The sequence below is a fragment of the Carassius carassius genome, chromosome 46 (genome assembly GCF_963082965.1).
Source record: "Carassius carassius chromosome 46, fCarCar2.1, whole genome shotgun sequence".
NCBI lineage: Eukaryota > Metazoa > Chordata > Actinopteri > Cypriniformes > Cyprinidae > Carassius > Carassius carassius.
The window spans coordinates 19509088-19525292 of NC_081800.1; the positions used below are offsets into that span (position 1 = coordinate 19509088).

Sequence of the window (16205 nt, forward strand, 5' to 3'; positions counted from 1 at the left end):
ACAATCTGGTTAAAAACTCCACTGCCATCTCTCCTAAACATCTCCATGCTTCTACCGGTATGTCATCTGGTCCAACTGACTTTCCACTCTTCATCCTCTTAATTGCTGCTCTCACTTCCTCCTTACTAATCCTATCCACTTCCTGCTTTACTAACACCACATCATCCAACCTTCTCTCTCTCTCATTTTCCTCGTTCATCAGCTGCTCAAAATACTCCCTCCATCTTCTCAACAAACTCTCCTCACTAGTCAACACATTTCCATCTCCATCCTTTATTGCTCATTTAAAAATGTATAATTATTTAAAACCTTTGACTGGTTGTATATTGCTTGTTGTTTGAAAAAAGTATGTCAAAGCTTGCATTGTGTTCGTTGCGGCATATCTTTAACACTGGAATGCACTTGATATCTAACAAAACCACACACACAAATATTGCCCAACTGACTAGATTTTAGTCTAGATCTTAAATCTAGTGGTCTAATGGTTTTTCCTTTTTTATGTCACTTTTGCGGCCATTTTAGTCACAGCGTGGAGCCAGTGTGGTCTTTTCTAAAGGAAATTTTCTTGGTTTTTAGTCAAATTGTGACTCACTGCGTAGTCAATAAAGTACTGTATCATAAAGTGAATTAGTAACATACCTCCATGGCTTAGCAGCACTCCAGATCATTACTTCATGCCAGACTGGATCCTGACTGGTCATGCGATTGGAAGAAACCCTCTGCCACTGGAATTACACTGTCAATTTATATGTCTCTTGAAAGGTAGCTGAAAGGTTATATACCAGAGAATGATGTCTTTGTAATGCATTAGTATGTTTGTGTAGGTGAACAAGAAATGATCTGACATGACCAACATGTATAGTGCCATTTTAATGAATATGAATGCTTTCCACTTGATTAGTCTGGTGAACTAAACAAAACCACATATTTGGCTGCCAATAGAATCCCATGAGTTTGTGTCTGACTACTGAGCTATTCTCTGGTGATTGAAGTCAGCATGTGCGTGTCTTCAGAGTATATACAAATTAGTGGGCTACCACAATTTAAAGTTTACGAGCAGTCATGGCGAAGAGCTAAAAAACTAAAAGTGAATTAGATGGTTTGTTAACCAATGAGTCATGATCAGACAGTGAACCCATCTTACCCACAGCTCCCAAAATGACTTGGGTACAGTGGAATGCATGCAACTCCCAGCATGCTTTGAGACTACGGACCTGGCTTCGATGTCCTGGCAACAATGGCCATCTCCAAGGATAATATGTGAGTTGCTGGTCTCAAACTCTGGCTCTTTCTGGAATCCCTGATCCTCTTCTGTCCAAGATCTGCGAGTAAAAATGTGCACAAAGTTTTCATAATTGCTAATGAGCGCATGAGGGGAAATAAACATTAAGGGGTATATTAATAGAGAGATGATCAGAAAATAACTGCATGAAAGAGTGAGAAAACAGAGCAGTTCACATGTTTCTATTTTCCATTAGAGGCACATTCCTTCAACATGCCTTAATAATCCAACTCATTAGCCTTTCGAGCTTTAATTATAAACTTCCAGCGTGAATATCAACAGAAATGTTTTCATTTTGATTCTAGGTGTAGTATATCTCCACTGCTAATGACCTCATGTTTGAAAGGTCCCCAATTACTCTCAACTTCAGAGTTCAGTGATGGCAGTGACAGAGAGCAGGTCTGCCCGACTAGCTCAGAAAAAAACACATTTCATACCAATGATCTGCACCTGCAAATATGACCATAAAAAAAGTTAAATGTCACTGTGAAAGTAAATTGACAATTACAGGCCTGGTGAGTCTTGAGACACCAAACTGAGAAGAAGCCAGAGCCCTCAATTAATCAGTCTGACTAAAATGTACAAGGACTCTGATTGCACAAATTTTGGAATCAGCTTTGTATCATGATCAGCTTTTGTATGCCTTACTGGCTTTTTTGCTGTACAAAGTTGGAAACTGTGAATCATGATTATATATAACATTAAGTATAAACAGTGTTAAATAGTGCTCTGATTAATCAACACAGCAAAACAATTTTTATTTGATCAAAACTTTAAAAAAAGACTTCTCCAGATGTTTTGTTAACTCTTGACTAGGGGTTAATACAAACTCACCTTTCTTTTTTTACACATTTTTTACAAGGCAGTCATACTTTTCCAAAATGAAAGTAACTTGGCTCTTCTTCAGAATTACCCTGACAGCCTAGAGGGACATTGTGCAAGTAAAAAAAAATGGGGGGGGGGGGGGGGGGGTTTGGTGTTTGTCACTTTATTTATTCTGAGAGGCAGTACACTGTTTATCTGTATTTGAAGATTGGTTCTGTTAGTCAGTATCCTTTATTAAACAGAGATCTGTAACTCTCTTTGACTGACCAAATGTTTAACTAGTCACCGTCTACCAACCAACCCTGCTGGGCTCTGACACCTGAATTAATTTCCTATGTTTCTCATATGTGGGTGTGTTTTTGTGTATGAAAGAGTAAAGACAAAAGAGAAAGAGACTTAAAAAAACTAGAATGTGAAATGGAGGATATCAACCCTTTAATTTATGATGACATTAAGATTTAAACAAAGGGAAGTTTTTCTGGGAGGGTTGGAATCTGCTAATTTACCATTTTAAATACAAAAACCCATACTGCCCTCTCCCTGACTAGCACACATATATCTAAACACACATACATACACAAAACCAATTCCCCAGTATTGGTGACAGCATTGACACACAAACCAGAGAGGAAGTTACTCTGTCAGCACTTTTCTGGTACATGTACCGATTTAATTGATAACCTTAACTACAAACTAGTGATGTCTGATTGTTCTTTCAAAACAGATCTTTTTTTATTATTCAGTTCAAGTTTTATGTTACTGTACTGTAAGGAAACTTTGGGATAAATAACTTTAGATGGAAACTAATAAAAAATGGTCATACAAGCAGTATTTAACTCAAATGTATTTTACCACCAAAAAAAGCCATGGTATGCAGCATGACCCATGCCCAAAAATGCACCATGCAACCATATTTTCCTTTAAAATACCATAGTTTATACAGTTATTGTTATTCATAAAAATGGGGTAACTTTGTCATCAAAAAAAAAAAAATGACGAAGACATAAAACTTTTGAAAGCTTTTGTAAGAGATACTGACTATTATTCTTTTGGTTTTACAGTAAAAGTAAGAACTTTAGTAACTTTTTTTTGTATGTTGGTGGAAACTATGGCTTCCATGGACATTTTGTCATTTTTCAGTGGAAGACTCCAGAGAACAGAATGAGTGTTGATGCAATAAATTAGTGATTTTGTTAACCAGTTGAGATCACGGAAACCAACTGAACAAACCAATTCATATTAGAATACATTTTACTTCTGCTAAAACAAATGTATTCTCAATTATTGCCAAACGCCTTTAATAACTTTACAACATTGTGGTAGATGAGGGAGTGCAAATTCTGTTTGAAACCATCATTATTTTTGTGATTTTGTTTGGTCCCTTTATGTTCATATGGTAACAAAACAGATTCCTTAAAAATGATTACTTGAGAATCGTGTACAAATAGTTTAACTATTAGCCCATCAGTTACTTAACATCAGACAAACAATATGAAAATCTCCACTATTCAAGCCATTTAAGCTTAACATAAAAAAAAAGATATTTACATTTGGAAAAAACCCAATTGTTATCCAAAGGCTACTGTGATGGTCAAGTGTGCTAATAATTACATAGTTGGCTATTTTAACCCCAGTGAGGCAGTTGATGCACAGGCTCATATTTCAAATAATGCCTTCACTTCTTTAACTAGGCTGCATCTGGACAAGTGTGACCTGAACCTGGCTGACAAAGACCAATCCATATCCTTGATTCAGGGGGTCAAAGCTTATGTTATCAAGAGAGTGCTAATGATTTTTTCATTAGCTAATAGAAGTTCTGGTTTCTTTTATGCTTTAAGAGTGAGAGAGAGTGTAAAAAAACGGAGTAAATTTTATTTTTATTACATTTTATGAATATTATTGTCATGCAGTAAGTGAAATGTATAAGACTTAAAGGGTCATTTCACCCAAACATGAACATTTATTACCCTTCATGTCCTTAAAAACCTGCATGATGTCCTTTCTTATCTGGAACACAAAAAGATATTTTGAAAAACACAAAATATCCCAGAGACCACAGAGGACAGAACTACACAAGGGTGAGTAAGTTATAACAGAATTAATTTTTTTTTGTGTGAATTATCCCTTTAATAATTCAGATTTTTATTTTCAGAACAAATTCCTCTTAGATTACAGTATAAATAAGAGACAGCAACAATACTTGAAGTTGACAACAATCCCTAAGCCACACATCACTCATACATATTCACACACTGCATGTTTTAATCTGAAGCTATTATGTTTATGTGCATCTTTTTATTATTTGCTTCTAACAGCTCAGAATGTGCCAAAAGTAATGTTCCACCTGACACACTGTGTCTTCAAACACGCCCCAAAAGCATGGGATCCCAGGCACAAACAATGTACTCTCACACACAAACCATGCAGTCGTTCATACAGCAGTTCAAAATGATCAACTTGTTTTACCTCTTTTTGCCCTCTTGAAATTACCTCTCTCTCTTTTCTCTCTCTCAGTCTCTGTTAATGCATTCTTTTATGTCATCTCCAGTTTCCTGGATTCTGCCATCGCCGTGGTAACCCCTCCCTCCTCTGGTCCCTCAGGTCCAGCCGGATGGGATGCTTTTGTGTAGCTGCCACATTTTTGGGGTAAAATGATCCCGTCCCCTTCACCCACACACACATACACGCTCACACAGTCTGAGTATTTGTACTTGGCATCACTTCAAAATTCAGGATTGAAAAAAGTATAGAGAGAGATAACCTCTCACTCATGAATACTTTAGGCTTCTGACCAAATGCATACGTCTAAATATAATAAATCATTACTTATATTTATTCAACCAAGCTTACACCATCTGTGGTGCAGGACATCCCGGCCCTGACTACCTCAACAGCTGCTAAGCACGCTCACAGGTATGGACAGGGACACCAGGTGTGTGAGAGACAATATGTATGCCGCTTTTTATAAGGGATGTATGTCTGTTGTTTCTCTCTCCCCTTCAGATGATATTGCCCATAATCTCAGAAACCTCATTGTTATAAATATTGTGTTTCAGCACATTTATTCCTGATTGTACAAATTTGTTTTCGTGCCCGTTTAAGAATGTAGGTGTGTGTTTGTGTGCACATTGTGAGCATCCCTGGGGGGTCATACCGTAATCCTCCGGTGTGTCTCTGGCAAACGTAGGTCCCTGAACGTCTCTAGTTTCTCTTAGAAAATGATCTGATTAAAAAAACTCCTTTCAGCCTGGCCCGTCCTAAAAACAGACAGCTTCAGAGAAAAGAAAAGAACAGAAACAAAAGGGAAAGAGTGAGTGAAACGAAAACTTGGAAATGGGACAGAATAAGCCATTCCAATGCCTGAAGCTAGAAACCTCCAGACAATGGAAATATGGCTGCAAATAACAAACCCCCACACAGTGATGTTTTATTTTAAGTAAACAGGTAGTTAACGAAGAGTTAAGAAATAAAATAATATCTAAAATATATGAATAAATATTTTGGCTAATATATAGTGTACATCATTTATTTTATTTCAATATATTTTATTTTATCATATTTTCATGTCAGATACTCACATTTCCATTTTAACCTTAAAAATGTTCAGACCTAAAGAGAATGCGAGTACTGATGGTCATTTGAATACTAGATTAGATATAATAGGTTCCCTTTCAGTTGGTCACTCTCGACGCCACGTCGGTGACAGACGAATATGGGATATTGCTTTGATAGACCAATCTACTTCGAGTGTAAACTAAACGAGCCAATGCAGTTCCGATCCAGTAGAGCAACCCACGGAACGCGCTGGGCCCTCTTCAAGGAGCGTACCAGCGGTTTCCAGTGGAACACCCCCCGACCAGATGTCGATCTCAGCACCGGAGGAAGAGCTGTCGGATGACGATTCGGCTGCACTACCACCCTCTGGGACGGTGGCAAATCCTGATTCAGATCCCGAAGGGGCAGCTATGCTTTCCCGGGCCGCCGAGAGGGTAGGGCTCGAGTGGAATCCCCCACCGCGTCCCGAACCCTCGCGGCTGGATGATTGGTTTCTCGGGGTGGCGTGCGCTGGTAATCAGCGCCCCACCCCAGTGCCTTTCTTTCCGGAAGTGCATGACGAGCTTACCAAGTCGTGGACAGCAACTTTTACTGCCAGAAACCAGCCGGTGGGCTCCTCCTCCCTCACCACCCTCGATGGCGGTGCAGCGAAGGGGTATTCAGGAATCCCGTCGGTGGAGCGGGTGGTAGCGATGCAATTGTGCCCTAAGTCCGCCGCCTCCTGGCGTGGAGACCCGGTGCTCCCTTCCTGGGCCTGTAGGCACTCGTCTGGTCTGACCAGCAGTGCCTATGCGGCTTGCGGGGAAGCTGCTTCCGCCTTACACGCTATGGCGTTACTGCAGGTGCACCAGGCTAAGGCACTGAAGGACCTGCACGAGGGTGGTCATGATCCAGCACTTCTGGAAGAACTCCGAACCGCCACTGACCTTGCGCTTCGAGCGACGAAGGTCACCGCTGGGTCGTGCGATGTCCACATTAGTGGTCCAGGAGCGCCATCTCTGGCTGGGTCTGGCAGACATGAGGGACACCCACAAGGTCTGGTTTCTCAATGCCCCTGTGTCCCAGACCGGCCTCTTCGGCGACGCAGTCGAGAACTTGGCCCAGCAAGGTTGCTGCTATTGCTGCATACCATGACCCCGTGAATGGGAAGTCTTTGGGTAAGCATGACCTCATCGTCAGGTTCCTTCGAGGGGCCAGGAGGTTAAATCCATCCGGCCCCCCTGTATACCCTCTTGGGACCTGTCTCTAGTGCTTAAATCACTACAGCAGGGCCCATTCGAACCTTTGCATTCAGTTGAGCTAAAGTTTCTTTCATTGAAAACTCTGCTCCTGCTTGCACTGGCCTCCATCAAGAGGGTAGGGGACCTGCATCCATTTTCGGTCGACGATTCGTGCCTAGAGTTCGGGCCGGCTGACTCCCAGGTAATCCTGAGGCCCCGGCCTGGCTACGTGCCCAAGGTTCCCACTACACCCTTCAAAGACCAAGTGGTGAACCTGCAAGCGCTGCCCCTGGAGGAGGCAGACCCAGCCCTGGCTTTGCTTTGTCCCGTCCGAGCATTAAGGTGCTACGTAGACAGGACACAAAGCTTCAGGACCTCAGACAAGCTCTTTGTCTGTCAGTGTCATCCAATCTCACACAGTGAGGTAGTTCTTTGACAACGGTGAGTGGAGCTACTTGTTCTGAGCTCTGGCCTACACCTAATAGGGGCGCAGGCGGCTCGCACAGGGCACTGGAAGGGGCAGCACCCATGGCGCTTTGATAGGGATCCCATATTCGTCGGTCACCGATGTGGCGTCGAGAGTGACCGACTGAAAGGGAACGTCTCGGTTACGTATGGTAACCCTCGTTCCCTAAAGGAGGGAACGGAGACACCATGTCCCATGGAATGCATTGCACCTGCTGCCTTCTTATACTCACGCAGTGATCAGAGGCAGCTGGATGCAATAATTGCATGCCAATGTGCATTGGCTCGTTTAGTTTACACACGAAGTAGATTGGTCTATCGAAGCGATATCCCATATTCGTCGGTCACCGACGTGGCGTCTCCGTTCTCTCCTTCAGGGAACGAGGGTTACCATATGTAACCAAGACATTATAAACTCTTAAAAATAAAGGTGCTTTACGATTCCATAGAACATTTTTTTTCTCTAAATATTTCCATAAAGAACCTTTAATATCTGATGAACCTTTCTGTTTCACAAAAGGTTTTACTTTTTTTTTTTCTTTTTTTTTTGTGGCGAAATAAGGTTCTTCAGATTATAAAAAGGCAACAAAGAGATGGTTCTTTAAAGGTGCCATCTGTCATATCTGGCAAAAAAATCAAGTCATACTCCACATTCCATACCAGATGGGGGCAGTATGCCTCAATAAAGTGAATTGGTCTACTCTAGAGTAACAAACGAGAAACGGCAGTCTCTATGCTCCGCCCCTACCTTCACAACAACCCTAGAGCATAGCTGAAGCCTATAAGACAGCAGTTCTTAATTGCAGTCCTCGCGCCCCACTGCTCTGCACATTTTGAACGTTTCTCTTAGTGCTTCAGACATTTGTTCTATTCGAACATAAGTGCCCTGCGAAGTGGACATCACAGGATATTCAGCCATGATTCCAGTTCGAAGTGAACGTAGCTATATGTTCCAATCAAAGTGCATTGAAGTGTGCAAGACGTGAATTTAAATTGTATTGATTTACAGAGGTATATGATGTCACAGTTGTCCATGTTTAAAGACGCTGCACAGCACAAATCAGTGAATGAATGTTTCGATGTGAGGTAAACTTCAACAGATTTCCCCTGCTCAGAGAGTAGGGAGCAATGAACATTTGAAAAACAGTTCATGCACGGAGTTCATTTCTAACGAGCTGATTATCTGAATCAGGTGTGTTAACACATTGAGAACCGCTGCTATAAGAGGACGTTTTGCCTCCAGAGGAACGTTGGGTGATGTCAAGTGATTTTGAAACATGACATCTTCAAGCTACTCCCCTTCACCTTTACCAGTGAATATGTTCATATTCGTTTTGTTCATATTACATTGAGTTGTATATACACATTATTTGAATTAAATTAATTTGACAGACAGCATTCTGTCAACATCATTGGTCAACATCAGACAGCTGATGTTGACAAAGCTAGCGCCAACCAACGTAACCAGAGCTGCCAACTCTCAAGCATTTACCGTGAGACACACGCAATTGACTCTTTTCACATGATTTCATGCAACACATCAATTTTCTCACGTACAGAAAAACCACGAAGCAAAGAGGACATGGAGACCAACGGACTAGAAAGAGCAGGTTACTTATGATATAAAAAAATGGGTAAGTTATAGCTAGCTAATTATCAAACGCAGCTACGGTTAGCCATCGCTAACATTAGCACATTTATAGAACAGCCTTCGATACATTTCTATGTTATAACTTCCCGAAAAAAAATACACAAACATATAAAACAAACTTCTAGCGAAATACTAACAGCATCTAACTAACCAATCCAAAAGAAATGTTGCAAGTTCGGTGTCGAACCTCATTTCTTTCAGGTCCATCAGTTGTCTCCAGCGATTGAAAGCAGTGCCGATGTTTACTCTGGTTCGGCTCCTTTTCTTATCGGATTTGATTTGTGATTCCGAGCGCGGTTGTTTCCATGTAGCGGGTGGTGATCTCTTGCCAAGGGCTTAAGTCATCCTTTAGCTCTCTTCCCTGAACTGAAATGAAGTAGTGGGCTGTACTTTCCACACGATTGACATCAGGTATAAGTACGCCCACAAGCCGTGCGAGTTATTCGTGTATTGCAGGTTGGCTGGTGGTTATGTTGCCCGCATACCGCCTCCCATGGCCGAAACTAGTATTACGACACCTGTCAGGCCGGGGCTAGTAATGCTACTGCTAATTAAGGTTGATATCTCTGCAGCACTATAACTTGACATTTTTTTAATGACATCATCGCCCTTATTTCTTCTCATACTTTTGATGCGTGTAGGTCATTTTTTGTATATTTTTACCTCAATTTTTGCACATGGCACCTTTAAAGAACATATGACCGAATGGTTCTTTGTGAAACCAAAAATGGTTTTTCTATGTCATCGTTGTGAAGAACCTTTTAAACACCGTTATTTTTAAGAGTGTACATCAGAACAAGTCATTGTAAAGAGATACTTTCCAAATATGTATTTTTCCCATAACATTTGATTTGGTGACGTATTTTAGTTGTGTGTCAATCTAGGCTGCATCTGATATGGCACTTAATGAATTACTGTTCCCGGCCAATAACTCTCAGTATTGATTTGTAATAGGAGACTTGAGTTGTGACCTTTTGTGTCTCTCAAGGCATCATGGGAAATGGAGTTTAACTGACCAGTGGGGAAATGTGTGAAAAACATCATCAGTTAAATCAAGATAATTATAATACCGTTTCTAATGTGTACTACTGTAGCCTAATTAAAGAACTGCTCATCAGTGACTGCTGAAAAAATGTGAACAAAAGAATAAGAATAAATTTAGATGAAATAGTGAACCTCACCATTCACAAATTAACTAGTTGGTTGGAAAGTAAAGACACGTTTTACCTCTATCTATCCTCATTTATTTATGTAAAATATAACAGCGTCCATCCTGACTTAGCTATAAAGACCATTTATGTCAGCTGCCAATTTTAAACACGGACAATTTACCTCTCAAAGATTTCTCTACATGTCTCCAATGTCAATGAACAGGCAAGGGGCAATAAGTAGACATAATTTAATCCTTATAAATTAGACGAAAAGTCTCCATAATCCTGAATTAATGAAACTGTCGCGTCATCGTGCTCATTTTAACGCTTGATAGGTTTTGGCTGCAAGCGCGTGCATTGGCGTGGATTATGTGCGCTGTGCCAGAACGCAGTAGGGACACGAGGCTCGTTCCCGCGTCCAACCATTGGCTGTGATGACCGGCTGCTCGACGCGTGTAACTCGAGCCCGCGGTCGCCCGTCAGTCAGAAATAAAAAATCATTTGTCCGCAGCGGGCGCGCTGCTTGATTAAATATTAATAGCGGGAGGGAGGGAGACTGTTATCCGGTGTCGCGTGAAAAGTGATCCTTGGCCGCTCCGGAAGGGCATCGTGGCCTCACGGGTGGATAAACGGAGACGCAGTGAAAGGACCAAGTATGAATACTTGAAGCACTCAATCGAGGAACTAACAACGATAATTTAGTTTGTACAAAGTCATGTCACATCATTTACAATGTATACAAACATCAATTCTAAATAAGCTATTATACCAAGCCAACGTTTAGCCTAAATCTTTGGCTACAATAAAATATAATGTAAAAAAATAATAAAAAAATTATATATTATAAAAATGTATTATAAATATAAACTTAAAAAATATATACATGACTTTAACCTTGTGATTAGTAAGTGATTGACTAATCAAGGGCATATCTCTCATTTATCCAGGTAGCCTACAGCGGATAAACATTCCCATCTCTCAAAGAATCAGAAAGTCCAGAGTTTATTTTTCACACTGCTTTGGAAAGGATATCTAATTCTCTCACTCATTTTCTCTTTCCCTTATTACCTCACCTCACTTCTCCTCTACCTCGCTCTTCTTCGATCTGTCTCTCTTCGATCTGTTGTCCTCCTCCCTCTCTTCACTATGGAGGTAAATCAGTAGCTAAACTCGAGAGGTTGAAGATCTGATTGTGAGAACTTGTCATATTAATATTTTTATTTGTAAGTTAAAATTTACACTCACAGCTCTGATGTGAAAAGCTGAATCTTTCAATTTGCACACACAGACAATGATCAAAACACCCGTGTTTTGAATTGGAAGTTGTAGATTAATAGTCACAAATGTGTAGAATGACATTCACACAAAGAAAATGACATACACACATGTTTACGACATATTTACTTTTGCACTTTACTTCAGTTTCGCTGCACAACGCCAAGTCGGCACTTACAACCTCTCAGATCTGGAAGTACAAGTTCAAATCCTAGCACTCTGACTTTTGCTACTCTTTTTGCTGTATTCTGTTGCAAAATTCACTTGTGCACTTGTATATGCAGATGTGAGAGAGCAGAGCTGGGGGCGGGGCTTTGGTGCGAATGAAGACATTTTATTGGTCGATGCCCGACCAATGAACAACGCCAATTGTTTCACTGAATATACTTAGCTTTGACAGGATTTTAAGACACCTCATTCATTTTGCCATTCAGGTATTATCTAGTAGACAAATAATGCAACATATTTTATATGTATATCCCACTGCATATTGCAGAGTAAACTCGCTGTACGAGAGCATGCTTTGATCTCACCGCCACGCGGTCACCTGGTTCATGGAGCTGTCAATAGTACTAAACTAAATATTTTGTCAATATGCTTAAAATGTGTAAATTGGGACAGACAGCAGTTTCATTAAATTTGCAGCGATTTCTAGTGATTTGTAACACAGAAAGTGCATTGATTATGCATGGATAACTACGTTGACTAATGTCTATGCGTTACAATAGCATTTTATACTGGAAAATGGAACAGCATTATGTTCTCATACTCCTCCTTGGCAGTTAAATTTGACTAAACAATTAAGGGTAACTTTTAACCAATAAAATAACTGTACTACATGTTAACTCAGTCCTGTTTAGGTAATTTGAAGAGATCATGGTACTAAATAATATGCGCAATAATTATGATCCATGAATGACCATTTGAAATATAACATTTTCTAATATGGTTATAATTTATACTACAATAACTGTAGTATTTAGGTTTAAATTCCAGTGCAAAGAGGCACGCTTTAAATTAGAGGCATTTGGTGGCCAGAAAGATAATATTCATATGCAATTCCATTGCTTAAACACTAGATGGCCTTGTTGATGTTTAATAAATACATGTATTTAGCTCTAGTTGCTCAAAACAGTATTTCTGGTCATAAGTGCTTATTTTTTAGGTTTTGCTGTTTAATGTACATTTAGACATTATTAAACACTCGATTTTTATTTTTAAAAAAAATAATAATGTTGCATTTAAAAAGGTTCATTACTGACAAGCAAATTAGGAATTTAACCCAATGAAGAAGTTAAAATTACTTTTAAAAAACATAAAAATAATAAAAACAGCATTATATCGCAACTCTGGTAGAGTGATATGCAGTGGGATATGCATATAAAATATGTTGCATTATTTGTCTACTAGATAATACCTGAATGGCAAAATGAATGAGGTGTCTTAAAATCCTGTCAAAGCTAAGGATATTCAGTGAAAACAATTGGCGTTGTTCATTGGTCGGGCATCGACCAATAAAATGTCTTCTTTCGCACCAAAGCCCCGCCCCCAGCTCTGCTCTCTCACATCTGCATATACAAGTGCACAAGTGAGTTTTGCAACAGAATACCGCAAAAAGAGTAGCAAAAGTCAGAGCGTTAGGATTTGAACTTGTACTTCCAGATCTGAGAGGTTGTAAGTGCCGACTTGACGTTGTGCAGCGAAACTGAAGTAAAGTGCAAAAGTAGATATGTCGTAAAAATGTGTGTATGTCATTTTCTTTGTGTGAATGTCATTCTACACATTTGTGACTATTAATCTACAACTTCCAATTCAAAACACGAGTTTTCACATCAGAGCTGTGAGTGTAAATTTTAACTTACAAATACAAATATTAATATGAGAAGTTCTCACAATCAGATCTTCAACCTCTCGAGTTTTGCTACTGATTTACCTTTATACCTTGTCTCTCTCACTCCGTCTGTCTCTCGCTCTTTCTCCCTCACTCACTCCTGTCACTGTTTCCTCGATTTGACCTTCACCATCTGTTTTGAATGAGAGCACTGTTCACTTTTGTTTAAAGGAACGCTAAAATCAGACATTCTCCCTGTCTCAGCCCAAACACAGTCTTATTACAGCGTTCATTGCTGATGAGTGGGAACCTCACCCGCTCTCAATTATCTTCAGAATTCCCCTCACACACACGTTTGCATGCTTATGCAGAAGTACTTTGAAACACATGCAGACTTGACGCTTCTATGCACACGTACAAACATAGAGCACATGGTTGGGGACACCCTGGAATATCACAGAGGTGGAGACGTGAATGATTCCAGTCTTTAGGTTGGGAATTCCAGCTTTAATTGGATCCGTGTGGCTATCAGGAAGGTGTGTGCTTGTGCAGAGAGCAGCACACACCATAACATATGCACACACACAGCTGAGCTTCAGTTAAAGAAAGTGGGAGCACAAACAGCAGTGGTTGTTAAAGTGCTGGATGAAGACATTTTTACAAACATTGTAGGCAGGCAGACTGGACATAGAGAAATGAAAAAGACAAACAAACATTCAGGGGTTAAAGGATATATTCTGGGTTAAAAAATCTGGGTTAAGAATGTATATATATATCGTTTTTTTTATGTTCCAAATTTAATGGAACATCAGAATCCATACCACAGCGATAAAAATAATGGCACAGAGGCATGGTATCATTGTAATCACTGACAAAATGATTATTTAAAAAGCATGTATTAGGAAGTATTCTGTCATCATTCAGAATAGTGTCCATAATATACAGATGTATAATAATGCATATATGTGGTTTGTAAACATCATGTATTCAGTTAATGGAGATACTGAGGTAGAAACAGGAAAGCAAAGCCTGAAGAATTAGCCTTGCTGTTTTTCAGAGCATTTCTGGCAAAAGATGATCGTGTGCATTTGGTGCATTTTATTAAACATAAATAGGTTTTTTGAGAAGCATTATGTGAATGCTTGGATAAAATGATGAAGTGAATGTGACATTCAGCCAAGTATGGTGACCCATACTCGGAATTAATGCTCTGCTTTTAACCCATCCAAAGTGCACACACACAGCAGAACCCAGGGAGCAGTTGGGGGTTCGGTGCCTTGCTCAAGGGCACCTCAGTCCTGGTATTGAAGGTGGAGAGAGCACTGTACATGCACTCCCCCCACCTACAATTCCTGCCGGCCCAAGACTCGAACTCACAACCCTTTGATTGCGAGTCTGACTCTCTAACCATTAGGCCACGACTTCTTTAATCAAGATTTAAACCAAAAGTGTTTACGTGAACAACTTAACAACTCAAATAATACACAGAAAACTTGATGTAAGCAATTTTATAAAATTATAAGAATCAAATTTCTGCTTTTAAATCCTCTTAAATTTGTCACCATTCACTTTCATTTTCATATTCCTCACTGTAAACTCTAATATTTTGTATTTTTAAAGACAATGAGGTACAAGTCCAAACAATTTTTTTAATCTACCATACATTTAAAAACACCTGCTTATTCTCAAAGGACAGGATCTGCAGTGACTTGCTCTTCTACCGCACCACTCAGTAATCACCCCCACCTGGACAAACATTTCACACCCTGTACATGCGCGTGCTCATGGTCGTGTTGCTGTAACATTGACCCTGTGTGATACTTTGAGCCATTTATTCGCTACACTTTCATCATGGCAGAGTTTACAAGACTATGATCAACCCCTGGCTGCACACTTATCCAAATGAGTCAAAATACACACATACACACACTTCAATTTAAATGACACTTCTAATAAAATTCTTATGAGATGAAGGACAGTCTTTGTGCGTTTTTAATGTTTAAAGCTCTTTAGTCTTTGCTTATGGTGGTGAGGGCAGTTGAGAAGCTGGTCAATTTCACTTAAATAGAAGTAGTTTAGCCTTGAATAACCAGATACAGCCACACACAAATGCATTACCAACACACTACTTATACAGACACAGCTGTGGGGACTAGGCTGTGGAGGGTGGTTTATCTACAAACATGTAATTCAGATTCTCTTATGTTTTTTTGGAGTGTGACTTTACAGCTAGTTTGAATGGGTTTTTCTATTTTTGAAATGATTAATTTCATAACAGGTATGTAGATACATATATATGCACGATTATCTTGGAAAGCCCGGCTAAAAGAAGTAAGAGATACTATAGTTGCCTGTCTTCAGTTTTGCTGCCACCCAATGGACATTTTCCTTGAACTCGTGTTGGCACAGTTTAGATCTAATATGAAAAACTGTATTATAGCGCCCTCTGTAGGATATGGTCGCTATATTGCAAGTAGGGCTATACTGAGGACCTTCAGTTTAATTATTGTTTTGCCTTGTCCATACGCACACTTGCGTTTTTTTTTTTTAATTTATTTCTTCTTTAGAATACATTACATAAAATGTATTAACAATACATCCAAAGTCAACAGAACTAATGGAAAAAAGGAAAGATACAAAAAAAAAAGAAACAAAAATACAACAGATCAAGTATTAATCATGGTACATGAAAGATCTCAAGGGTATATATTATACAGAATTTTAAAGTGCACCTCTTTCACTTTATTCGGTATACAGTAGCCTACTTATATGGTAATAACCATGTTTTCCTCCAATTAATATTAGCTATTTTAGAACCCCCCAAAAAAACTTCCCTTTTGGAGAAATTGAGTTTCGAGATTGAGAAAGTTGACAAATAAATGTATTATTACATTCTTTACTTAAAAGCGAATCACCTCCCAAACATAACTGCGAGAGTTGTTTTGTGCAT

The 16205-nt window shown here is 39.6% G+C and overlaps 2 protein-coding genes across 2 annotated transcripts in view; one reads left to right on the forward strand and one right to left on the reverse strand.

The window, feature by feature from the left end:
- LOC132129267 (eyes absent homolog 4-like) overlaps positions 1–1723 on the reverse strand; it is a 35540-nt gene extending 33817 nt beyond the window's left edge. Inside the window, exons 1-2 of the mRNA XM_059540782.1 lie at positions 1615–1723; positions 1215–1322 (exon numbers count right to left, since the gene is read on the reverse strand). The gene's annotated coding sequence lies outside the window, so the exon portion shown is untranslated. The remainder of the gene's footprint in view (positions 1–1214; positions 1323–1614) is intronic.
- Positions 1–16205, forward strand: part of LOC132129196 (armadillo repeat-containing protein 1-like) — a 428278-nt gene that overhangs the window by 216554 nt on the left and 195519 nt on the right. The gene's annotated exons all lie outside the window — the stretch shown is intronic.